The 26,382-nt window shown below is 43.5% G+C and overlaps 1 protein-coding gene across 2 annotated transcripts in view; it reads right to left on the bottom strand.

The window, feature by feature from the left end:
• COL28A1 (collagen type XXVIII alpha 1 chain) overlaps nucleotides 1–26,382 on the bottom strand; it is a 143,875-nt gene that overhangs the window by 37,172 nt on the left and 80,321 nt on the right. The window lies entirely within an intron of this gene.

The following is a 26,382-nucleotide window of genomic DNA, read 5'->3' as shown; positions in this document are numbered from 1 at the left end:
CAACGCATAGGTGCTGGAACTAGGGGTGCTCGCGGTACTGCTGCACCCCCTGGCTTGAAGTGATTTCCATTATATACAGAGTTTACAGTCTGGTTCAATGGCTCACAGCACCCCCACTACAAAAATTGTTCCAGCTCTCCTACTGCAAAGTGTGTTAATTGCCCTTTTATTGGCTGGGCCATATATAGCATAACAGTTAACCTTTAACTCAAGTGGTAGAAGTGTGTGCTGAGAATCTGAAGGTTCAAATCCTGTTGCTGAGCCTTGGGCTAAGGAGGGTCCTTGCAAGAGTGAGTTTCTGTTTTTCCAATTTTCTGTCTAACCTGTCTTATTTAATTAACACATTTAGAAAAGATTCCTATAATTTTAAAATATTGTAAATTGTCAAACATAGCGTGATAAGCAACAAAGCACAGCTGTTCCCCACTCTGGTCATTTGTCATATTTCAGTTTCTTCTGTCACACAATGGCACGTTTTAAGGTTGAGAGGTATCACATGAAGAGTGGAAACTTTCTATAAATAAATAAAACTCTCACAAGCAATAGAAAAGATTATGTAAATTGGGAAGAAGATCACTGACAGAAACAGAGTAGCAGGGTTGAAGATGAAATTCAAAATGAATCATGCTACACTAGATACGATTTATGGTAAAGGAGAGCCTTGCAATAGCCAAAGCTGCGGTATCACAAAGAGGTTATAGTGAAAGCTAACGTTTGGGAAAGTTACAGCTAAAATGGAATTGATTGAGTAGGGCCATACAGGAAGGAGTTTTGTTGTACTTTACACAGTGACAGATCTGAGCTAGACAGTGATAAAACAGAACAAGAGCTGGTAACCTGGGATAAAAGGGAGGATGAAGAAGGGAAGGATTTATTTTTAGAAGTTCCTATTTAGATTGACATCTTTAAGTGAGGTGCACTGAAGTGAATGTACTCTTAGTAATAATTCTGTACATTACTATGTCTAAAATGTTGTTCTTCTTTCAGTATTTGGACTTACAGTCTGTTGACAAATACAGAAAAAAAATCTACATTTCTTGGATAACTCTTTTGAAAGACCACATGTCCAGAACACCAAGGATATGCATGTATTGGCTCTAAACCATCGCTGGGTTTTTTAGACACTTGGTACAGTACAAAAATCACAATGTAATAGCCTGCACAAGACTGTGGAAGATACGGATCATGATTCTCAGCCACAGAAGTCTAATAGTGGTTTTGATAACAACCCTAATTTATTATTTTGGTTCAACTACTATAAAGGAATAATGATAGAAGTCCAAACTTTCATTTTTCTTCAGAAAACATGTCTATTTAGCTCTTAATACTTGTATATAATAAAGGATGCATTAATATATGTAGTCAACCTATTAATTTTTTATTCTTTTTAAGAAAAAGGAAATCATGACTCATAAGTTCATTTCTCTATTTTTATTTCAAATTCCAGTTCTGTAAAGAGCTGCCAAACAGATGTTTCCATTTAACCTTAGCAGACCAGTACAAACATGTTAACATGTTCTCTTTTATAAGAGCTGGGGATTTTGCCAAACAACTGCTTGCTGCTGTTAAAAAAGCAGTTCAGTTATATTCTCGTGCTTCAGAGTATTCAATTTATTCTATCCCAAATCTTTCATAACGGCACCTAAACTAGAAAAGATATATGATCCAGGAGAAATTAGCCTCTATCACAGCTTCACCACCACAGTTCCATGAATCTTCTAGATTCTATAGCCATCAAGGCTAACTGCAAAGTACCACTGCTTGTATCTGTGGAGTATCTAATTAAGTATTATGCACTTCTCCTTTCTATTTTTTAGTATTAATTTGTATCATAGTGCTTAGGAGACCATGTACCAGGGATCCATTTTGTTAGGTGCTATACAAAGAACCAAAAGATGGTCCCTGAGCCAAAGGGCTTACAATCTAAGTACAAGACAAGAGATAATAGATGGGTATAGACAGATGGGTAGTACGAGGAAACAGTGAGACAATATTGGTCAGCGGGATAGGCAGCGGTCCAACATACCAACTGCCTAGCCATTGTCAAGTTTATTGTAGCCAGCAGAACAAAGAAGAATTTTAGAGAAGGGATGTGAAGGTGAACAGTGAAGTGACTTCAGAGATGTTTACAGGGATTTCTTCCCAAGCATGAGGGGAAGTGAGGGAGAAAGCACAAAGATGCTTGTCTGAAAATTTATCAAGCAGGTGATGGATGCTGGCATCATAGGTTCATTGTGGACAGGAGTCTACCTTATTCCATTTATCCCCCAAATCAGTAATGCAGGGACAGAGTGGGCATTCATCTTCATTGCCTTGCACCTTATCTAGTCATTCATACCTGTGAAAAGTAAGTTAAAACATTACAACTGGTATGATTTGAGATTTCTGATTTACAAGTATTTTATACCAATTTTGTTTTCATTTTGCTCAGGTATAAATGATTAAACAAGGTGCAAGACAGTGGAGAATCAGACCTTATTAATTTTGAGAGGAAAATAATCTGACACCAATAGGCATGTAGGGTCAGATGTTCAGCTGGTAGACTTATGTTGACGTAGACCTTGCAGAAAATCTGCCCCTTAGTATATTTCAGCTTCGCTGCTCAGAGGGCTGATGATGTTTGGAGCCTTTATCATTGTGGACCAATTTTTCAGAAATGGTTTCTAAGACTGTACTCCCAGAGCTGTGTGTCCAAATTTTTGGAAATGGAATTTCAGATGCTCAAGATTTTGCATAGCAAAAGTTTAAATGTGTATGTGTGAGCTGGGTAGGAAGATTATCAGTGGGAAAGCTGGTTCAAGGTTTCCAACTGAGCTCAAGAGCAATGTATCCTGGGACATGTAGTAAGAGGGACCCTGGGAGCTGCAGGCTGGACACCAGTGTGTGCTGGGAAAGGGGGCAGGGTTACGAAAGTTCACCCTTTCTGCTATAAAGGAAAGATTAGGGAAGAGACTAGATTTATTGTGGGGGTCTCAATAAGAAGGGAACATGACTTGTAGAATGTTTCTGGGCAAAAAAGCTTAGCAGGAAGAATCAGTGCTGGAACAAGGGGCGTGGAGGGTGCTGCAACACCCCCTGGCTTGAAGGGGTTTCCACTATGGACAGGGTTTACAGTTTGGTTCAATAGCTCTCAGCACCCCCACTATAAAAATTGTTCCAACGCCACTGGCAGGAAGATTGAAAGAGCCTGGGAAGAAACCTAGAGGAACAGTCTAAGGGCTGGTGAAAGTTTTCTGAGGAGGGGCTAGTATTTGGGGCTAGAAAACAAGAGGCTCAGGGAGAACAGGAGCTACCTGTAGCTCTCCAGAAAGGGCTGGAAAAGTTGAGAGGTAAGGCTGCTTGTGAGCCCATGGGTGTAGAGAACAAGCCCCTGCACAAAAGGGTAAAGATTCTGGAATTTTGTTTGCCCCAAAAGAGAAGGAGGTTTTTGGAATTGGGCCAGAGAGCTAAGCCACCATACCATGAAAAGGAAAGCTGAGACTCTCTCCACATGTATTACCACAAAAAGAAAGTAAGCCACTACTATATCTAAATACTCAATGTAAGTGCACCAATTATGCAAACCTGTTTGAGGACATAAATGCAGAGGCTTGGTTTAGGCCACTCTGAAACTGCCCATATGTCTCTGATATTTTACAGCTAAATTGTGTATAATTTAGTCTGAAAGAAACTAATTTTGTAACATAGCTGAAAATTCAAACTAGTTAAACTTAAAGAAATGTGAGGCCTTTCATTGGATTTGTTTCTTCCCCTCACAGTGATCTCTTTGGGGGCCTTATATTCAAGATTTTGCAGAATTCCATCTTTTCACACCTATTCAATGTGTATATATGGCTTCTAGGACAAATTGAGACTTTTTGCTCTGTCAACACTCTGATCTAAATCTCATCTTGATCTAACTCAGTCACTGCTGTTTCTGTTCTCTCCGAGTGCTATGCAGAGAATATGAATGAATACGAACTGTGCTAGATTCAATTCTCCGTAGACAAAGGTGATGTTGTGACACAGTATGATGGTGAATATGCCATCTATTGGAAATGTATGTCAGATATTTATCATTTGTCAGATACTTGGATTTATAGTCATGTGATGATGTTTAACTCATTACCACTCCTGCAGTCTCAAATGTTTACAGTAACACATTTGACTTCAGTGCAATTATGCTCACTTACACCAGCTGGCCCATCTCAACCCCCCAAATGGAGGTGACCATCTAAACCCCACAAATGGAGGTTTCACCATAGTAAGATTTTTACATTGAAGGAATGATATCTTTTGGTCTGTAAATGACTGTCTTTAAATGACGTCTGAAGTCCAGAACCATAGCAATGGGCTCCAATGAATTTCTAATTTGTAAAAGTAGTGGTCATTAACATGGAATAAGTAGATACCTCTTATTTAGGCCACAATTCTACAGATATTTATATACATGCTTCAAGTTAAACACATATGTAAGTATTTGGAGGATCGTGATCTTAGATTTTTAGTTCTTTAGGCTGAAGACTGTCTCATTTATAATTTTGTACAGCCCCCAGCACAATAGGGTCCCTGTTTGACTGAGGCTTCTGGAAACTACTGTAATTATAGGTTGCCCAATGCTTCCCATTAGAAGATTCTATTTTCAGTTGTTTAGAACTTGGCCATGCTCCAACCATTTGGGCAGAATTTTTTTCATGCTGGGTGTCTGTTGCAGGCTGAATTTTTGCGGGGAAATTTCAGCCAAAAAAGTTCAGCTGTGTCTGAGAACAAGGCTAGAGGGAAAGAGCTTGTTTTCCCCATGTTAAAAGATTCTAGCAGCCTCTTCTTTGAAAAGCTCCATCACCCCCAGGCTTTGAACCAGTGATCTGAATTCTGGAAAGTGGCCTCTGTGATGAAGCAGGACTGTTCTTAATGTTTCCTCTGAATATTATGGGGGTGCCTCAGTTTCCCCTATGCAGTTCTTAAGTATCTAGGTGGTGGAATAAGGGTGTATGATCATTGCAGAGCCCTAGAGGGCAGGTGTGGGCAGGGGTCTGGACACAGAGAATGGCCAACACTCTGTTTCCTGGCAACTGATGGCCTGGGCCCTTCCCCCTTGCAAGGTGAGAGCTACAAGGTTGGAGAACAAAGGAATCAGGTGACCTCCTGGCCCGGAAAGGGACAAAGCCGAGAGGAGGAGGGGCTGGAGGGGGAGGCAGCGTGGGGCTGGCTGGGAACATGGAGTGAAGTGCAGACATGGTTGTCTGGCTCACTGCCCCCTAAAATGGACCCAGCTGAGGGGTCCTCTTCTCTGCACCTACAAGCTCTGGTTTAGACCATGTTCCTGTCGTCTAATAAACATGTTTTACTGGCTGGCTGAGAGTCACGTCTGACTACGAAGTTGGGGTGCAGGACCCTCTGGCTTCCCCAGGACCCCACCTGGGCGGACTCGCTGTGGGAAGTGCACGGAGGGGCAGAGGATGCTGAATACTCCGAGGTCAGACCCAGGAAGGTGGAAGCTGTGTGAGCTGTGTGTCCTGAAGACAGTCTGCTCACAGAATGGAGACTTCCCCAGAGTCCTGACTGGCTTCATAGGGAGCAGTTCCAGAGCATCGCCCAGGGACACCGTGACAACTGGTGGCAGCCGTAGGATGCACAGCACCCCATGGATGGCACTTCCTGCAGTAAGTGACCAGTAAAACTTACTGCAGTAAGCAGTAAAACAAAGGGGGATTGACGAGGACCAGGCGTGCTGAAGGCTCAGAGAGGAGCTGTTTCGGGGGGCGGTTAACCCCTGAGAGTATGTGACCAGCGAGAAGAACTGTGCAGTAATGGGGTCCCCCTGGGGACTGCGGTGAGCAGTCTCAGGGGCAGAGGAGCCTGTGGCTTGGCCCTTGGAGAGAGAAGGACTTTTGCAGTAACAGGGTTCTCCTGGGGATTGCAGCGAGCAGTCTAAGGGGTGGAAGAGTCTGCAGCTTGACCCTGGCAAAGAGGTGGTGACCTCGAGGAGGGCTGGCACACTAGGGGTTCTCCCTGGAAACCGTGGGGAGCTGAGAGCACACAGGCCTGTGAGTCCACAACAACTTGGGAAGAGTGGAGTGATGGCCTGTCACCATCTCCTTAGAAGGACATTGTAACCCCAAAAAGAGAGGGTTGAGCATTGGAAAGTTCACCAAAGCGTAGTTAATCATGCAGCTGGAGGAGGATAATCACTCTAAGGAGCAGATTCCTGACCCCAAATGAGGCTATAGCAGGATCTGGGAGCAGCTGGAGAAGTAGGCAGCATCCCCAAGACTCCTGTTCCCGACCAAATGGGGGTCTTCACAATCGGGTTCCCCATTGGGGGATCGGAGACGGACTGGATTGGAGCTGAGTCCGAGAGAGCAAAAGGACTGTCAGAGACAGTGAGAGCCTGAGAAAGAGCTGCAGAAGCAGCAGCAGCATGAACTGGCAGTGGTGGAGCGGAGAGGCATAGGGGACCTCCCAGGGGTGAGTGGGGATAGACCCCGGGGTGCCAGTTCCGCAGGGAACCTCGATACTAAATTGCTGCCCCTGGTTAAGGATGGGGGGGATGTGGATGCCCACCTCACTGCCTTTGAGCAGGCTGGCGATTTGAACCAGGGGGACCCTGCGGAACAGCCCTGCTGTCTAGCTCCCTTGCTGGGTCCCAAGGCCATAGACTCCGTCAGCCAGATGGGTGGGGAGGTGGACAGGCTCCCACTCCTGGTCCCAACCTATATGTCTGTGTGGAGTCTCCTTGGCTCAGGCCCCTCGGACCTCCAGCGGGAGTGGAAGGGGATGGTCAATGGGGAGACATTCCTGGGGTGGCGAGATCCTGGGACAGAGAGAACTGTTGTCAGGCCCTGAGTGGTGCAGCCTCAGAGGCTGAGGGGCTGTGTGAGCTCGGTGTGGGTCCCAGGGATGAAGCCCCTCACCCTGCCTATGGCCCAGATTCCTGTGCAGACACAGGAGGGGTCGGGCTGGCTGGCCGTTTGGGTTTTCCAGGATACCAGCTGCAAGACCCTGTTGTGGAGTGACTGTCTCTTTGGGACAGGATCCAGGCCCTGCTCCTGTAACTGCTGAGGGTTTGAATTTGAATCCAGGGAACCAATTGACGGAGAGGGAAATGGTCAGTGAAAATGCAGATGACCTGGCTGGCAGCAGGGAGGAGCTGCTAGGCTCAGGATTCCTGCGTGCCTGTAACCAGACTCCTGGGGCTGGGTGGGACAGAGAGATGCTCCCCTTGCACACCGGAGACGGGGCTCACGCTGGCTCTGATGCAGTGAGGAAAGCAGCGAGCTCACTGCCTACCCTTACTGGGACAGCAAGGGCAGCGCTGAGCACAGTGGGAGCTGAGACCCCAGCTGAGTGCGGGGAGACACAGGCAGTGCAGGGTATCTGTTGGGAGTGGCAAGGTGCTTGGTAAGGAAAGTTTGGATGAGCCTAGGCAGCCTTGTGAGCTGATGGCTTTATCTAGTCAGCAGGGTGGGAAGGCGAGGAGAGTGGAAGATGAGTGTCCCTGTACCTTACCTGTTAGTTGGGTGGAGAATTGTGACAGTGAAGGAAATGTGCCCTTGTCTGTCAAGGATATTGACTTGCCTATGGAGGGAGCTACCCTGATCTCCAAGCAGTTGTCTGTGAACAGCCTTGTGTGCTGGGACAAGGGGAATGAGATCCCAAGCTGTGTGCCTGGGAAAGGAGAAAGTGTGTCCGGCTCTTCTTTGTCTGTGGAGCAGACAGAAGGGGCCTTTCAGCCTGTGATGGTTGAGGATAGTGCAGTTGTCTCAGAGTTGGTTCTGGATTCAGCTAAAGCCCAGGAAGGGAATGTTCCTAAATTTGTGTCTGCTAGGGAGAATGGCACTGTAACTAGGTCGCATCCAGTTAGTGTCTATGTAAAATCCCAGAAACCAAACAATTCTGGTGCTTGTATTTTGCCTGTTGCTAGTATGTTGTTGGGAAAGGGTGTAGCAACTCTGTCTAATCAGGGTGAGATCCTAGCCAGGGCACAAGGAGAGCAGAAAGGTGATTTGATTGTGTTACCTACTGAGGGTGTGGAAAACTGTAGCAAGAAGGAAAAGATTCCTGAACTTGTGTGTGGCAAAGGGAAGGAGAATGCTTCTAACCTTTTATCTAGGAAGTCTGTAAATTTGCCTGAAAGGGGATTGTGTAGGAATCCGCCTGATGGGCCAGAGGTAATTCTGGATGTAAGTGAGATCCAGAAAGAGTCTGTTGTTGCTCAAGAAAATTTTTCTCTAGAGCAAGCCCTAGGTAAAGAGGGTAAGGGCAGAACTTCTGTGAAGGGTGAACTGTTGCATAGAAAAGCCCCTAGGGAAAGGAATCCTCATGGTAGTCTTTGCAAGCAGTTTTCTTCAATTGAAGGGTGTGAAAGTGATTTAATCAAGAAAGTTTCAGTTCCTAACAGCCAGAAATTTTCTATTGTGAGTAAAGCCACTGACTTTCCTGTTGAAAGATCCAGTGTGGATAGCTTTGAGAAGGTCTCAGATGAAGTGAAAGCTGTTAAGAAAGTTAAACAGTCCTATAACCAAGTGGCTGTGTTTGGCCAGCTTGTTGGGGAGACAAGGTTGTTGAGAAAGGGATGTCTCCATGCTAGTTCTGTAATTGAACAGTATGTGGCCCAGGTCAAGATGGGGGCTCTTAATCAAGAGAGCCCGAATTGCAGGCCTCCAGACTGGAGCGCTGGGAGAAGACCCGATCCCAGTTTGACTCCTGGGGATTTTGGGGTGGCAAAAGGTCACGGGCCGCATAAACCTTCCCACATGTGGCATGCGAGTGCTATCGACCACCCCCGACCTAAGGGAGGGCCTGAAACTGGAAGGGCCTGGTGTAACTTCCACCAAGGAATGGGAGAGATGCTGGGGCATCCATGGGAACGTTGGTGGCTTCAAACTTCCCCAGGTCACCGGCTAAAGTGACCCTGCTCAGTTCGGTCTCAAAGAGGGGAGAGATGTGATGAAGCGGGACTGTTCTTAATGTTTCCTCTGAATGTTGTGGGGGTGCCTCAGTTTCCGCTATGCAGTTCTTAAGTATCTAGGTGGTGGGATAAGGGTGTATGATCGTTGCAGAGCCCTAGAGGGCAGATGTGGGCAGGGGTATGGACACAGAGAATGGCCAACACCCTGTTTCCTGGCAACTGATGGCCTGGCCCTTTCCTCCCTGCAAGGTGAGAGCTACAAGGTTGGAGAACAAAGGAATCAGGTGACCTCCTGGCCCGGAAAGGGACAAAGCTGAGAGGAGGAGGGGCTGGAGGGGGAGGCAATTTGGGGCTGGCTGGGGACATGGAGTGAAGTGCAGACATGGTTGTCTGGCTCACTGCCCCCCAAAATGGACCCAGCTGAGGGGTCCTGTTCTCTGCACCTACAAGCTCTGATTTACTTGTGGCACCTTAGAGACTAACAAATTTATTTGAGCATAAGCTTTCGTGAGCTACAGCTCACTTCATCGGATGCATTGAGCTGTAGCTCATGAAAGCTTATGCTCAAATAAATTTGTTAGTCTCTAAGGTGCCACAAGTACTCCTTTTCTTTTTGCGAATACAGACTAACACGGCTGCTACTCTGAAGCTCTGGTTTAGATCATGTTCCTGTCATCTAATAAACCTTTTGTTTTACTGGCTGGCTGAGAGTCACAACTGACTGCGAAGTTGGGGTGCAGGACCCTTTGGCTTCCCCAGGACCCCGCCTGGGCTGACTCGGTGTGGGAAGTGCACAAAGGGGCAGAGGATGCTGAATACTCCGAGGTCAGACCCAGGAAGGTGGAAGCTGTGTGAGCTGTGTGTCCTGAAGACAGTCTGCTCACAGAAAGGAGACTTCCCCAGAGTCCTGACTGGCTTCGTGGGGAGCAGTTCCAGAGCATCGCCCAGGGACTCCGTGACAGCCTCCGTGTCAAGGACATGCCTTTTCCTATCTCCAAGAAAATCTGCCAAAATTTGGCCAAATTATAAATCTTTGCAAACAGTGGATTTTCAGAAGACACGCCTTAGATTTTAATGCTGAAGTCCCTGAAAATTGTCTGATCTGGGCATGCTCCTACCTGGGGCTGAGCCCACACCTCCTCCCTGGCTCTGCACAGCACAGCAATCTTCCTCCCCCTGCTCCTGGTACAGCCAAGATGATCATCCAGCAGTCAGGGAGGAGGAAGATTGATTGGGGGAGGGATTGCTCAAACCGTGTGGCTGTTTTCTGGTCCCTCGTATCACATCTCCAAATAGAGTTCCTCTGCGCGGTGTCCACTGGCTCTTTGGAGTCCTTTGAGGAGAAGTGGGCATGTTTTGAGGTTACAGATTCATAGATACTAAGGTCAGAAGGGACCATTTTGATCATCTAGTCCGACCTCCTGCACAACACAGGCCACAGAATCTCACCCACCCACTCCTACAAAAAACCTCACCTATGTCTGAGCTATTGAAGTCCTCAAATCATGGTTTAAAGACTTCAAGGAGCAGAGAATTCTCCCTCAAGTGACCCTTGCCCCATGCTACAGAGGAAGGCGAAAATCCTCCAGGGCCTCTTCCAATCTGCCCTGGAGGAAAATTCCTTCCCAACCCCGAATATGGCGATCAGCTAAACCCTGAGCATATGGGCAAGATTCACCAGCCAGATACTACAGAAAATTATTTCCTGGGTAACTCAGATCCCATCCATCTAATAGCCCATCTCAGGGGATTAGGCCTATTTACCCTGAATATTTAAAGATCAATTAATTACCAAAATCACATTATCCCATCATACCATCTCCTGCATAAACTTATCGAGTAGAATCTTAAAGCCAGATAGATCTTTTGCCCCCACTGCTTCCCTTGGAAGGCTATTCCAAAACTTCACTCTGATGGTTAGAAACCTTCGTCTAATTTCAAGTCGAAACTTCCTGGTGGCCAATTTGTACCCATTTGTTCTTGTGTCCACATTGGTGCTAAGTTTAAATAATTCCTCTCCCTCTCCTGTATTTACCCCTCTGATATATTTATAGAGAGCAATCATATCTCCCCTCAACCTTCTTTTAGTTAGGCTAAACAAGCCAAGCTCCTTAAGTCTCCTTTCATAAGACAAGTTTTCCATTCCTCGGATCATCCTAGTAGCCCTTCTCTGTACCTGCTCCAGTTTGAATTCATCCTTTTTAAACATGGGAGACCAGAACTGCACACAGTATTCTAGATGACGTCTCACCAGTGCCTTGTATAACGGTACTAAAACCTCCTTATCCCTACTGGAAATGCCTCTCCTGATGCATCCCAAAACCGCATTAGCTTTTTTCACAGCCATATCACATTGGCAGCTCATAGTCATCCTATGATCAACCAATACTCCAAGGTCCTTCTCCTCTTCCGTTACTTCTAATTGATGCGTCCCCAGCTTATAACTAAAATTCTTGTTATTAATCCCTAAATGCATAACCTTACACTTCTCACTATTAAATTTCATCCTATTACTGTTACTCCAGTTTACAAGGTCATCCAGATCCTCCTGTATAATATCCTGATCCTTCTCCGAATTGGCAATACCTCCCAGCTTTGAATCATCTGCAAACTTTATTAGCACACTCCCACTTTTTGTGTCAAGATCATCAATAAAAAGATTAAATAAGATTGGTCCCAAAACTGATCTCTGAGGAACTCCACTAGTAACCTCCCTCCAGCCTGACAATGAGCTCTCAAAACTGGATACTCTCATAAAGAACCAACCTTCCACACAAACTTCCTCGTGGCTGGACTTTACAAAAACTAGACAAGCCATTTACAAAACACACTTTGATTCTCTACAAAAGAAAAAGGACACTAAGCTATCTAAACTACTATATGCCACAAGGGGCCACAACAATGGTTCCCGTAACCCACCCAGCAATATTGTTAATCTATCCAACTATACTCTTAGCCCAGCGGAAGAATCTGTCCTATCTCGGGGCCTCTCCTTTTGCCCCTCCACCCCCACGAACATGATACAGTTCTGTGGTGACCTAGAATCCTATTTTCGATGTCTCAGACTCAAGGAATATTTCCAACACACCTCTGACCAACATATTAACCCACAGAGACCTTCCTGCCAACACTACAAAAAGAAGGATTCTGGGTGGACTCCTCCTGAAGGTCGAAACAGCAGCCTGGATTTCTACATAGACTGCTTCCGCCGACGTGCACGAGCTGAAATTATGGAAAAGCAGCATCGCTTACCCCATAACCTCAGCCATGCAGAACACAGTGCCATCCACAGCCTCAGAAACAACTCTGACATCATAATCAAAAAGGCTGACAAAGGAGGTGCTGTCGTCATCATGAATAGGTCGGAGTATGAACAAGAGGCTACTAGGCAGCTCTCCAACATCACTTTCTACAAGCCATTACCCTCTGATCCCACTGAGAGTTACCAAAAGAAACTACAGCATTTGCTCAAGAAACTCCCTGAAAAAGCACAAGAACAAATCCGCACAGACACACCCCTGGAGCCCCGACCTGGGGTATTCTATCTGCTACCCAAGATCCATAAACCTGGAAATCCTGGACGCCCCATCATCTCAGGCATTGGCACCCTGACAGCAGGATTGTCTGGCTATGTAGATTCCCTCCTCAGGCCCTTCGTTACCAGCACTCCCAGCTATCTTCGAGACACCACCGATTTCCTGAGGAAACTACAGTCCATTGGTGATCTTCCTAAAAACACCATCCTAGCCACTATGGATGTAGACGCCCTCTACACCAACATTCCACACAAAGATGGACTACAAGCCGTCAGGAACAGTATCCCCGATACTGTCATGGCTAACCTGGTGGCAGAACTTTGTGACTTTGTCCTGACCCATAACTATTTCACATTTGGTGACAATGTATACCTTCAAATCAGCGGCACTGCGATGGGTACCCGCATGGCCCCACAGTATGCCAACATTTTTATGGCTGACTTAGAACAACGCTTATTCAGCTCTCGTCCCCTAATGCCCCTACTCTACTTGCGCTACATTGATGACATCTTCATCATCTGGACCCATGGAAAAGAAGCTCTTGAGGAATTCCACCATGATTTCAACAATTTCCATCCCACCATCAACCTCAGCCTGGACCAGTCCACACAAGAGATCCACTTCCTGGACACTACGGTGCTAATAAGCGATGGTCACATAAACACCACCCTATATCGGAAACCTACTGACCGCTATTCCTACCTACATGCCTCTAGCTTTCATCCAGATCATACCACTCGATCCATTGTCTACAGCCAAGCGCTACGATATAACCGCATTTGCTCCAACCCCTCAGACAGAGACAAACACCTACAAGATCTCTATCATGCATTCCTACAACTACAATACCCACCTGCTGAAGTGAAGAAACAGATTGACAGAGCCAGAAGAGTACCCAGAAGTCACCTACTACAGGACAGGCCCAACAAAGAAAACAACAGAACGCCACTAGCCATCACCTTCAGCCCCCAACTAAAACCTCTCCAACGCATCATCAAGGATCTACAACCTATCCTGAAGGACGAGCCATCGCTCTCTCAGATCTTGGGAGACAGACCAGTCCTTGCTTACAGACAGCCCCCCAATCTGAAGCAAATACTCACCAGCAACCACACAACAGAACCACTAACCCAGGAACCTATCCTTGCAACAAAGCCCGTTGCCAACTCTGTCCACATATCTATTCAGGGGATACCATCATAGGGCCTAATCACATCAGCCACACTATCAGAGGCTCGTTCACCTGCGCATCTACCAATGTGATATATGCCATCATGTGCCAGCAATGCCCCTCTGCCATGTACATTGGCCAAACTGGACAGTCTCTACGTAAAAGAATGAATGGACACAAATCAGACGTCAAGAATTATAACATTCAAAAACCAGTTGGAGAACACTTCAATCTCTCTGGTCACTCGATCACAGACCTAAGAGTGGCTATACTTCAACAAAAAAGCTTCAAAAACAGACTCCAACGAGAGACTGCTGAATTGGAATTAATTTGCAAACTGGATACAATTATCTTAGGCTTGAATAGAGACTGGGAATGGATGAGTCATTACACAAAGTAAAACTATTTCCCCATGGTATTTCTCCCTCCCACCCCACCCCCCACTGTTCCTCTGATATTCTTGTTAACTGCTGGAATTAGCCTACCTGCTTGTCACCATGAAAGGTTTTCCTCCTTCCCCCCCCTGCTGTTGCTGATGGCTTATCTTAAGTGATCACTCTCCTTACAGTGTGTATGATAAACCCATTGTTTCATGTTCTCTGTGTGTGTGTATATAAATCTCTCCTCTGTTTTTTCCACCAAATGCATCCGATGAAGTGAGCTGTAGCTCACGAAAGCTTATGCTCTAATAAATTTGTTAGTCTCTAAGGTGCCACAAGTACTCCTTTTCTTCCAGCCTGACAGTTCGCCTCTCAGTAGGACCCGTTGTAGTCTCCCCTTTAACCAATTCCTTATCCACCTTTTGATGTTCATATTGATCCCCATCTTTTCCAATTTAATAATTCCCCATGTGGCACAGTATCAAACGCCTTACTGAAATCTAGGTCAATTAGATCCACTGTGTTTCCTTTATCTAAAAAATCTGTTACTTTCTCAAAGAAGGAGATCAGGTTGGTTTGGCATGATCTACCTTTTGTAAAACCATGTTGTATTTTGTCCCATTTACCATTGACTTCAATGTCCTTAACTAATTTCTCCTTCAAAATTTTTTCAAGGACCTTGCATACTACAGATTTCAAACTAACTGGCCTGTAGTTACCCGGATCACTTTTTTTTCCTTTCTTAAAAATAGGAACTATATTAGCAATTCTCCAATCATTCGGTACAACTCCTGAGTTTACAGATTCATTAAAAATTCTTGCTAATGGCCTTGCAATTTCAGGTGCCAATTCCTTTAATATTCTTGGATGAAGATTATCTGGGCCCCCCTGATTTAGTCCCATTAAGCTGTTTGAGTTTCGCTTCTACCTCAGATATGGTAATATCTACCTCCATTTCCTCATTCCCATTTGTCATGCTACCATTATCCCTAAGATCCTCTTTAGCCTTATTAAAGACTGAGGCAAAGTATTTGTTTAGATATTGGGCCATGCCTAGATTATCTTTAACCTCCACTCCATCCTCAATGTTTAGCGGCCCCATTTCTTCTTTCTTAGTTTTCTTCTTATTTATATGGCTATAGAACCTTTTACTATTGGTTTTAATTCCCTTTGCAAGCTCCAACTCTACTCGACTTTTAGCCTGTCTCATTTTATCCCTACATGTTCTGACCTCAATAAGGTAGCTTTCCTTGCTGATCCCTCCCATCTTCCACTCCCTATATGCTTTCTGCTTCTTCTTAATCACCTCTCTAAGATGCTTGCTCATCCAGGTCTACAACTCCTGCCTATGAATTTTTTCCCCTTTCTTGGGATACAGGCTTCCGATAGCTTCTGCAGCTTTGATTTAAAGTAATCCCAGGCCTCCTCTACCTTTAGAGCCATAAATTCTTCAGTCCAATCCACTTCCCTAACTAATTTCCTTAATTTTTGAAAGTCAGCCCTTTTGAAATCAAAAACTCTAGTTGCAGATTTATTTTTGTTAATCCTTCCGTTCAGTTTAAACTGAATTAGCTCATGATCACTTGAACCAAGATTATCCCCTACAACCATTTCTTCTATGAGGTCCTCGCTACTCACCAAAATTAAATCTAAAATGGCATCCCCTCTAATTGGTTCAGCAACTACTTGATGAAGGAATCTATCAGCTATCGCATCTAGGAAAATCTGAGCCCTATTATTATTACTAGCACTGGTCCTCTAGTCTATATCTGGGAAGTTAAAGTCTCCCATGATCACGCAGTTTCCATTAGTATTTACTTTATTAAAAACATTAAAAAGGGCTCTATCCATATCCAAATTAGATCCCGGTGGTCTATAGCCCACCCCAAGCACTATCGTAGGAGAGGCTCTACTAGTTATCTTCCCCAATGTAATTTTTGCCCAGACGGACTCCGTCTTATCCATTCCATCGCTTCTTATTTCTTTACATTCTACCTCATCATTGATATACAATGCTACTCCACCACTTTTACCTTTATTTCTGTCTTTCCTAAACAGCACATACCCTTCAATACCTGTAGTCCAGTCATGACTACTATTCCACCATGTTTCCGTTATACCTATAATATCTGGTTTCACTTCCTACACCAGTAGCTCTAGTGCCTCCATTTTGTTACCTAGGCTCCTCGCATTGGTGTACAAACATCTTAATTTTTGCTGTTTGGCCTCGCTCACATTTTGTACCCTATTAGGCACAGTTATTCTACAGCCAGTATAACCTATTAGGCTGGTATCCACACTGCCCTCACTCCTTATATATATTCTTCTACCCATGGCTGTATCCTTTCTTACTTCACCTTCTTCCCTCTCAATGCTAAAATCTGGCGTGGAGATTACCTGGACATCTCCCAACCATCTCCCCCAAATTCCTAGTTTAAAGCTCTCTTAATCAGTTGTGCCAGCCTCCATCCTAGAAGTCTATTTCCTTCTCTACTCAGATGAAGTCCATCCCGAGAGAATTGTCCTCTGTCCATGAATGCCTCCCAGTGGCCATACTTCCCAAAGCCCTCCTTATAGCACCACTGCCTAAGCCATCTGTTGACAGTCATTATCTTGTCACACCTTTGTTGCCCTTCTCTAGGAACAGGCAGGATCCCACTAAAGATCACCTGAGCCTCGATTTCCTTAAGCGTCTTCCCCAGCCTAGCATAGTCTCCCTTAATACTTTCCAGCGAGAATCTAGCCGTATCATTTGTTCCCACATGAAGGATAATTAGGGGATTCTTTCCTGCTCCCTTTAGGATCCTTTTCAACCTCAGGTCTACATCCCGTATCTTAGCACCCAGAAGACAGCACACCCTTCTATTCTCAGGATCAGCTCTAGTTACAGGCCTGTCTATTCTTCTTAATAAAGAGTCCCCGATCACATAGATCTTGATCATCTGTTCTCCCATGCCCAACCACAGGAACCAGCCCTGCTTCCATCCGTGAGTCTGAGCTTTTCCCTTCAGATACCTCATATCTTTGCTCCATCATCTGCTCAAACCCCTTCCTAAACTCAACCAGACTTTCCACCTGCATCTCCAGACCTCGGATCTTTTCCTCCATCAGCTCTGTCAGATGGCATTTCATGCAGAAAAAACTCTTACCAGGTCCCCCCTTCAGGATCATGTACATACCACAGCTTCCACATCCAGTCATCCTCATTGTGACTTCCACTACATGGGTCACTCCCACTGCTGCCTCCGTATCCGTCATAGCCTTCCCCCCTAAATCCTGTTAATCTGGGAAACACAAACCACACCAAAAGACCACCCCCCACAGCAAAAACAAACCCCAAACAAGCACCACAATACAAACTCCCCTTACAAACTCCCACTCAAACGCCCCTGTTTACAGCTCTGTTTGCTGGCTCCTGTGCCACTGCAGCTGTCTGTGTCTGTCTGTTGGTTCTCTGCTTAGTGTCCCCCTCTGGATCACTTCTTTTGGCCCGATGGTCCTCACTCCCATCCCTGTTTTTTCATTTGTTGTTATCTGTAATCCCATGCTGACTGGGGATATATAATTCCTCTCATCTCAAGAGGCGCAGCCCTTTAGTTTTGAGTGGGCCAAGGCCCGCCTGCCCCAATACCTGCAACAGGTATTCCACGTCTAACTTTGATCTTTTCACAAAGGCATCTCTTGCGTATTATATCTTGCTCCATACTGCTAGGAGGCTATTACTGTTTGTTAAGCCTTCGCTAGATGATCTTTCAATATATGGAGTTCCCCTTACAAAACAATTCCCCAGAATACTTGGTATGAAATAATACACCACATATACCAAATTTCTGGTTTGGGTTTTTTAACAGAGTTATAACACAACTTATATTACTGAGTGTGGCTAAAAATGTAACCATGTTGCCTGCTCTTGCAATTTTATTGTGATTGTTTTGTGATATTTGGTGCTTTTTTCAAAGCACTAGCTGCTGGAATCCAAAAATTGCCTGAGAATCTGTTTTCATGTAAAAGAAAATGCAAGTTTCTAGCTGTGATAGGGCTGAGAAGGGGTACATAGCCTGACAGAGTTAATGAGGGCCTGGTGCCAATTAGGTCATCCAGCATCACCTGAGAGAAGGAGGGCCCGGGTTAACTGAGAGGGAAGTCCAGCTGGGAAGGGCTGGGCGAGCACTATAAAACCAGCAAGCTAAGAGCAGAAAGGGACTGGGAGGCTATAGGGGGGTTGCAGTGGCTGAGTCTAGATTCAGCAGGCTGGCTGGGGCTTTGGCTAGGCAGAGTGAGATGGAAGAGCTAACAAATGAAACTGAAACCAGGCTAGACAATGAAAATAGGGAAAACATGGAGGAAGACTGGATGCAAAAATAGAAAACAGTAGATTTTTCTGGAACCAGAAGAAGGGCCAGCAAATAGGAAGGCAGGAAAAGGAAATTACATATTTACATTTTTACATTTACATAACAGTAAAACCACCAGGTACGGACATAATGATAGGAGATATCAGCCCCCTGAAGACTGCAGAGTGGAACAGGAAAAAATGCTGGAGATGGCAGAGCCTTGTTTTTTGTTTTTACTTTCCACTAACCAGTCAGGAAGCTCCTTAAGACAAAGGTGCTAGGTAAAATTAAAATAAGCTGTCAGCTACTCAGATTCTTTACCGAAACAAGAATGGTAGCATATGGTGTGCTAGCTGAAATGTCAGAAGAGGAAATGAAGCAAGTGAAGACAAGGTGATAACAGCTAAGAGGCTAATTAGTAGAAGAGGCAGTGATAGCAAGTCCTCACCAGTTGGTGCTGGTGACTCTTAAGGGAAGGATGCTACCCTACAGTTACTCTGGTATCAGACATCTGGACTAAGCCCTTTAGTCTGTCTCCTGTGAGATGCTACAGGTGTCAAATATTTGGACATGTATCAAATAATTGCAAAGGGAAACTACAGTGCAATAAGTGTGAAGATGAACATTCATTTGATAATTGTGAGGAAGGGACAGAACAAAATGTTGCAACTGTGGAGGAAAACACAGCTCTGCATATGGAGGCTGTACCAAGGCAAAGCAAGCTAAAGAAATTTAAAAAACCCACAAAATTATTGATAACATCTCATATGCAGAAGCTGCTAGAAGACATCTAAAAGAAAAAAGAGGGGAAACAAAGAACCTGTCATGGGAAAGGGAAAAGCCAGCAACAAATTAATGAGAAGGAAGTAATGAGTGACTTCAGGGTAAAAGGAGATGACATACTATTTTTACAAACAAAGAAATTCATTGTATTTCTGACTGAAGTAATAAAGAAAATGAGAACTATAATCGAAGTGACTGAAAAGTACCTACAGATTAGCAACCTCAATGAAGGAAATATTGAAGGTTAAAAAAATTGTGGTCACTATTTTCAGCTGGAATGCCCATAGCCTAATAGCACATGGGCAGGAAATAAAGAAAAATATTTATATGAAAACAAAGCCTGCTATAATATGCATGCAAGAGACTTGGCTAATAGAAAAACTAGACTATAAAATCCTGGGATATGATATGTATTGACATGATAGAGAAATTGGAAAGTGTGGGGATGTCTGCACCTTCATTAAGGAGGACCTGAATTAGAGATTAAAAAACTAAATATTGAGTATTATACTACTGACATACTAATACAAAACAATTCTATCTCTCTAAGACTTTATAATGCCTATAACTCATGCAGGAAACTAGAGGCTAAGGCCTGAAAGAATTAATTGCAGATGTCGCATACCTGCTCATTATCTGTGGTGATCTGAATAGTCAGAACAGATTGTGGGGAAATAAAAAATTATAATGATAGAATGTTTAGAACAATTATTTGAAGAGAATAAATTCAGTTCAGCTGATGGAAGCTTCTCATGCCTGGATCTGAGAACTGCTTCTAGTAATAGCAGTATAACCATAGCTGGGAAATTTACAGAACAGGGAATGGCTAGTGACCAATTCCTCACATAATTAAATATCAAGGAAAAGGTAATACAGAAGATGAGGATAATATCCTCACTTGGAATATTTAAAAAAAAAAAGTAAATGAGAAGATAGAGGAATTCTGTAATAATGTTACTAAGGGAATCATAAAGCCAGCTAGTTTAACTATTCCTAGGATGCCAACACTACCTAAAGATAGAAAAAGCATTCCATGGTGGAACAAGGAATGTGAAATAGTAATTTGGGAGAAGAATAAGGCATACAAGACAGCAAAAAATTCCCTAAATAGTGAGGACTTAATGAAGTATGAAGCAAGTAAGGCAGTTGCACAAAGGACTATAAAAAGAGAAAAATGGAGAATAAACTGTGGGAAGTAAATAAATATACCAATACAGCAGAAGTGTGTATAAACAAATTAGGAAAATGAATGGAATAAAGGGTAAGCCGCATAAGACAAGCATTGCAGTTGCAGGACATGGAGTAATAAGCTCCAACAAAGAAAAAGCAGAAATTCTGGCCACCCAGTCTCAAAGTCAGTGATGATGATGAGGATCAGAGGATATAAATTAGAGAGAGGAAGAAATCTTTGTTAATGATTAAAGATGATGAAGAGGCAGGAGGAGGATGTGGATGTTCTTTTAAATGAAAACTTTTTGATACAGACAACTCCAAAAAGCAGTACTAAGGCACAAAAGCACTGCACAAGGCAAGAATGAAAGAAGTTTTGAAATGCTTAAACACTTAAGCAAGGAAACCTTGAGGGTGTGTGACTGGGGTCCCAGTGGGGGCCAGCAGAGATCACTCAATGAAGGTGAACTGCAAAGAATGGGGCAGACAAACCCCAAAGCTGGTGGATAATTCAATACTTAAATTTACCAAGCCAGCATTAAACGGCTTCTGTTATACCTTACTGGTTATTCAGAAGTCCAAACAACACAATTCCCTTGAAGTGACCCAGCCTCAGGCCTCCATCCAGGTACCCAAGTCAAATATAATGCAGATTTCTGAAAATCTTATTTCATCATATAAAAGAAAAGGTTCTACCAATCCCAAAGGACCGGACACATTACCTCCCAGGTTAATGAATATTCCAGATCTTACCCAAATACATGCTACAGCCAATTCTTATTAACTAAACTAAATAAAAAAAGAGTATGGTTAAAAGATCAATATACACACAGACATGAGTTCAATTCTTAAGGTTCAAATTCATAGCAGAGATAGTGAGCTTTGTAGTTGCAAAGAGTTCTTTCAGATATAGGTTATAGTCCAATGAACTATGTCCAATATCATTGCAGGGTGTTCCAGCTTAGGACTGGGGTCTCAGTTCTTATGACTTAAGCTTCCCCTGTATGAAGCCTCAAGCAGATCTGGGATGACAGAATCAGAACACAATGGTCTTTTATACAGTTTTCTAGCATCCACTTAACCATACAGTCCTGGGTAAACAATAGGCTTCTGATGTGTCCTTCTGTTTTCTAAACACCACCAGTAATTAGTTACACAAATTAACATAGGGCAATTTATCCACTAGGCAGTTTATTACAAACTTCAAAGGGATATATAGACAATGACATTACTTCACCCAAGATTCATCTAAATCAGAATTAGTAACCTTTGGCACGCCACCCATCAGGGTAATCTGCTGGCTGGCCACAAGACATTTTTGTTTACATTGACCATCCGCAGTCAAGGCCCCCTGCAGCTCCCACTGGCTGTGCTTTGCCATTCCCGGCCAATGGGAGCTGCGGGGGGGCGGGGGCTGTGGCTGTGGACGGTCAACGTAAACAATGTCTCACGGCCTGCAAGCGGATTACCCTGATGGGCCACGTGCTGAAAGTTGCGGACCCCTGATCTAAATGTTAATATTCCCTTTTGATCTCTGAATTACTAGCTATAGTGACACAGGTAGCATTTAAGATACACACAACTAGAATCAGTTCAGGCAATATAGGCAAACCTATATTGTTAATTTAGCATGAATGGCCCTAATTACCATTTGCATACCTTTTAAACATGACTTTAAAGATTTGGCTTTGGGTCATCCAGCCTGCAAGCTCTTTAACTCTTTCTGGCCATGAGTTATATTTTTGTATAATGTGCATGGTTATATTTTAATTAGACAATGTCACAAGGTGATACTTAAAATTATATAATAACATATAGCAAAAAGATGAAATCTTGCAAACTGGAAACATGTGATTATTGTCCCAGTGACGAAACCAGGTAAATTGCTCTTAAGACCTGAGACATACAGACCCAATTGCCTTCACAGCATGTTTAGGTAAAACAATGGACAGAATGGTAATAGAGATTAGTAGCACATCTAGAAAGAAACAGGTTCATAGATGGAACATAAAGTGGGTTCCAAAGAGGTCAGAGTGCAATTGATCATATTGTTAGGGAAGGGACAGAAGTACAGAAAAGCATGATGAACCAAATAATTCATGATCAGAACCTTACTGGAGACAGGAAAAGGCTATAATGGAGAGGGACTACTGCATAAGGTGGCCTCCATGCGTGTTATGGGAAAAATGTTTCGATGGGTAAGGGACTTCTTAAGCAACAGAACTATACAACTATAGTATAAATGCAAAGTGATACACATTGGAAAATATAATCCTAAGTAATATATCCAAAAAATGGGATCTAACTTAGCTGTTACCATTCAAGAAAGAGATCTTGATGTCATCATGATAGTTCTCAGAAAATATCTGCTCAACATGCAGCAGCAGTCAAAAAAGCTAACAATGTTAGAAACCATTAGGAAAGGGACAGATAATAAGACAAAAGATATCATAATACCACTATATAAATCCATGGTATGCCCACACCTTGAATACTCCATACAGTTCCATTAGCCCCATCTCAAAAAAGATATATTAGAATTGGGAAAAGTACAGAGAAGGGCAACAAAAATGGTTAGGGGTATGGAACAACTTCCATCTGAAGAGAGATTAAAAAGACTGGGTCTGTTCAGCTTAGAAAAGAGAAGACTGAAGGGGGATATGATAGAGGTCTATAAAATCATGAATGAGGTGGAGAAAGTGAATAGGGAAGTGTTTGTTTACCCCTTCACATAACACACAAAGCTGGGGGTCCACCCAATAAAATTTAATAAAACAAACATAAGGAAGTATTTCTTCACAGAACACACAGTCAACCTATGAAACTCATTGGGAGGGGATGGGGTAAAGACCAAAAGTATAGCTGGGTTCAAAAAAGAATTAGATAAATTTATGGAGGATAGATCCATCAATGGCTATTAGTCAAGCTGGTCAGGAAAGCAACCCCATACTCCAACTGTCCCTAAACCGCTGACTGTCAGAATCTGGGAATGGATGACAAGGAATAGATCACTCTCTGAAGCATCTGGCACCAACCACTGTTGGATACTGGGCTAGATGGACCACTGGTCTGGCCCAGTATGGCCGTTCTTATGTTCTTAAGTCCAAATAGGGAAAGCTTATTCTAATATATATTGAATTGCAAATGGAACTCCACAAGGGAGGATAATTGGCCTAACCTTTTTTAACATCATGATAAATGACTTCCCTAATGGGGTAAATAGAGATCACATTATTTGCTGATCACTGTGCCAAATGGACTTAAAGCAGAAATTTAAAGTGCTGCCAAAAGAATCAATGATGCATTTCAGAGAAGTGCTGAATGAGGAAACAGGGAGTTTCAAATTATCGATAGGCAAAACTAACGAAATGATCTTCACATCAAGGAAAATCCAAAAAGATGACCAACAGATAAATATAATGGAAAACTTTCAAATTCTTAGGTGTGATATTTGATAACAAGCTCACTTGGATGGACCATACTGCAAATATTAAAGATAAGTGCAAAGGTAGAATTAACTAACTTAAAAGTATCTCTGGAACATTCTGGGGAGCAGATAAAAATGGTGGAAATGCTGTACAAAGCACTAACAAAACCAATTTATTGAGTATGGATGCTAGGCCTTTGGATCAGCAGCAAATACAGAGAAAACTGGACTATATCCAACCACAGGCATTGCAGAACACATGTAGTGTCTTCACTACTAAGTCTGTGTATACTCCAAATAGCAGCTAGTGAAATGCCTATCTTTCTAAGAATGAAACTCCTAGAGTTAGCCTCTTAGGCCAAAGTAGTAGGTAACAGCAAAGATGACAACATGAAGCCAATATATAATGATTGCTGGGAGTTAAGTGAAGGCTGAGTAGGACAAAAAATTCAAAATCTCCCATGTAAGTTGGGTACAGAAGTGATAAAGGATTGTAATGAAAAGAAATGATTGAAAGAGACCAAAATCTATAGCTATGGGGAAATACTCAGTCATTGGTAAACCATTCCCCCTAAGATAGACATAGAATTATATAATGAAATAAATTAAAGGTGAAGACTGGTAAATGTACAAGATTTAGCAAATCAATATATGTGATAAATGTGGACACTATTGCCAGATATACACAGATGGCTCAAAAGAGGAGGGAACAAGAAGAGTGGGAACAGCTTTCTGCATGCCCTCACTCAGACTCAAGAAAACCGTAAAACTAACTTCGTATCATCTTCACAGCTGAGCTAACAGAAATTACATTAGCACTAAATTGGGCTTTGTATGTGTGTGCTGCTGTGGCCATCCTGTCTGCCTCCTTATCGGGGTTGCAGGCAATTTACAATGGTAAGTCTGACAGTGGAAATGATATTCTTGATGAAATATTACTGCTAACAACTGAACTAGGTGCAACAGGATATAACCATTGGATGCTGGGGCATACAGGGATAGCAGTCAATTAATTAATGAACAGGAAAAGTGCTAATAAACACAAGTTGACCTAGGAATCCCCTGAAGCAAACTGGAATTTAAACACCTAATCAAAAATGAGCTAAGCAGGGAATGGCACAAACTGTGGAGAAACGAAACAAAGTTGGGGGGGGGTTCGAGAAGTATGCCCAACAGTTGAAAATGTAGATTATAATCCAAGATCCTGAGAGGAAGAGCAAAAGGGCTCTATTTAGAATTCTAACAGGGCATTGTGGATTAAATAGTAATTTATTTCTAATTAATATGCACAAAGATGAATTATTCTTAACATGTAATGTTCAGGAAACGGTAGATCATATCCTTTGGAATTGTAAAAACTCTACCAGTGAAGGCAGTGTTTGTATAAAAAAAACTAAGAGGCCTTACAGTAACACAACTTTCCTTGCAACATCTATCAAGAATCTAAGGAAAACAGGGCCCATTTAAAAAAAAAAGTTCTTCTGCGATTCTTTAAGAATACCAGGAAAAGTACAAGTGCATGGGAGTCATAGAATCAGGAAGTGTGTCTGCTATGCCACAAAGAGGGGGCGCGCAAGAGGAAGAAGACTACAGGGAGAAGGTCTGCAGTCGCTCCCTAGGGGGAAAGGGAGTTGGCCAGGGACAAGGAGGAGATTCGGGGGAGAGTAAAGCCTGGGTTCCTGCCCTGGACTGAGGAGTCTGACAAGAGGCTGAGGAGGGTGAAGTAGCCACTGTGAGCAGAGGACTCTCCAGTGGTAAACCCAGAGATAAACAAGGAGATGGAGAGGTGGGGTAGGAAGGAACAAAGGGAAACAGCAACAAGATCTGAGACTGAGCAGACATATACTGCTAGTCATAGGGGAACCCAGGCCCACCAATACTCCAGGTTACAGTCCAGGGACCCTATCAGCCCTGAGAAAGTGGCACAGGACCTAGAGATGGAACATCAGACCGTCTAAAGCAGCATCTGGACAGTTTGTTCGGTAGGACTTTGTTACCCCAGAAGGAGTGGACTATATAGTGTCTTGGCCAAAGGACCGAGTCATGAAGAGGGAGCATCCCAAGTCATCGAATGAGGGAGGGATTACAGTAACTGTAATCAACTGATTGCAACTGATGGCAGGGGGCTGAGATGAGAGCTAATTCCCAGACCTAGCCATAAGAAGGGCACTTGTGGTGAATGGACTCCTTTGCACTAGCCCTCATAAATACAGATAAAAGCTTGAAAATTTGAACCAAATGCCCCCTAAAGGCTCTGGGACAGCATATACCCCTGTATTCACACCCTACACACTATTGTTGTACTCTTGTTCAAAAAGTATGCCTTGTAAGGTATCATTTGAAAACTCATCGTTTGCTGGTCAGTATTGTTCAGGTAAAATGTGTGGCAACATTGTATGTGAAGTTGTAAAGTTCCCCTGTATGATCTTCTCCACACATGTTTCAAATCCCACAGCCCTGCCCAAACAGAAATTGGCAAACAGGTCTGTCCTAAACAAAGGAATGTGTGCTTGCCTTAGTTAGCATTTAAGCAATAAAGGGAGTCATAAAGTTGGAAGGGAAAACAAAGGAAGTTCAAACAAGTAGGAAAAAAACAAAGTGCAATATCCTTTCACATAGTCTTTGGGCTTATCTACACTTAAGCACTACAGCTGTACCCTGTAGCACTTAGTGAAGATGCTATCTATGCCA

This window comes from Dermochelys coriacea, chromosome 2 (assembly GCF_009764565.3).
Source record: "Dermochelys coriacea isolate rDerCor1 chromosome 2, rDerCor1.pri.v4, whole genome shotgun sequence".
In the NCBI taxonomy this organism is placed as follows: Eukaryota; Metazoa; Chordata; order Testudines; family Dermochelyidae; genus Dermochelys; species Dermochelys coriacea.
Note: the sequence above shows the minus strand (reverse complement) of the source record. Positions and strands in the feature narration are given on the sequence as shown.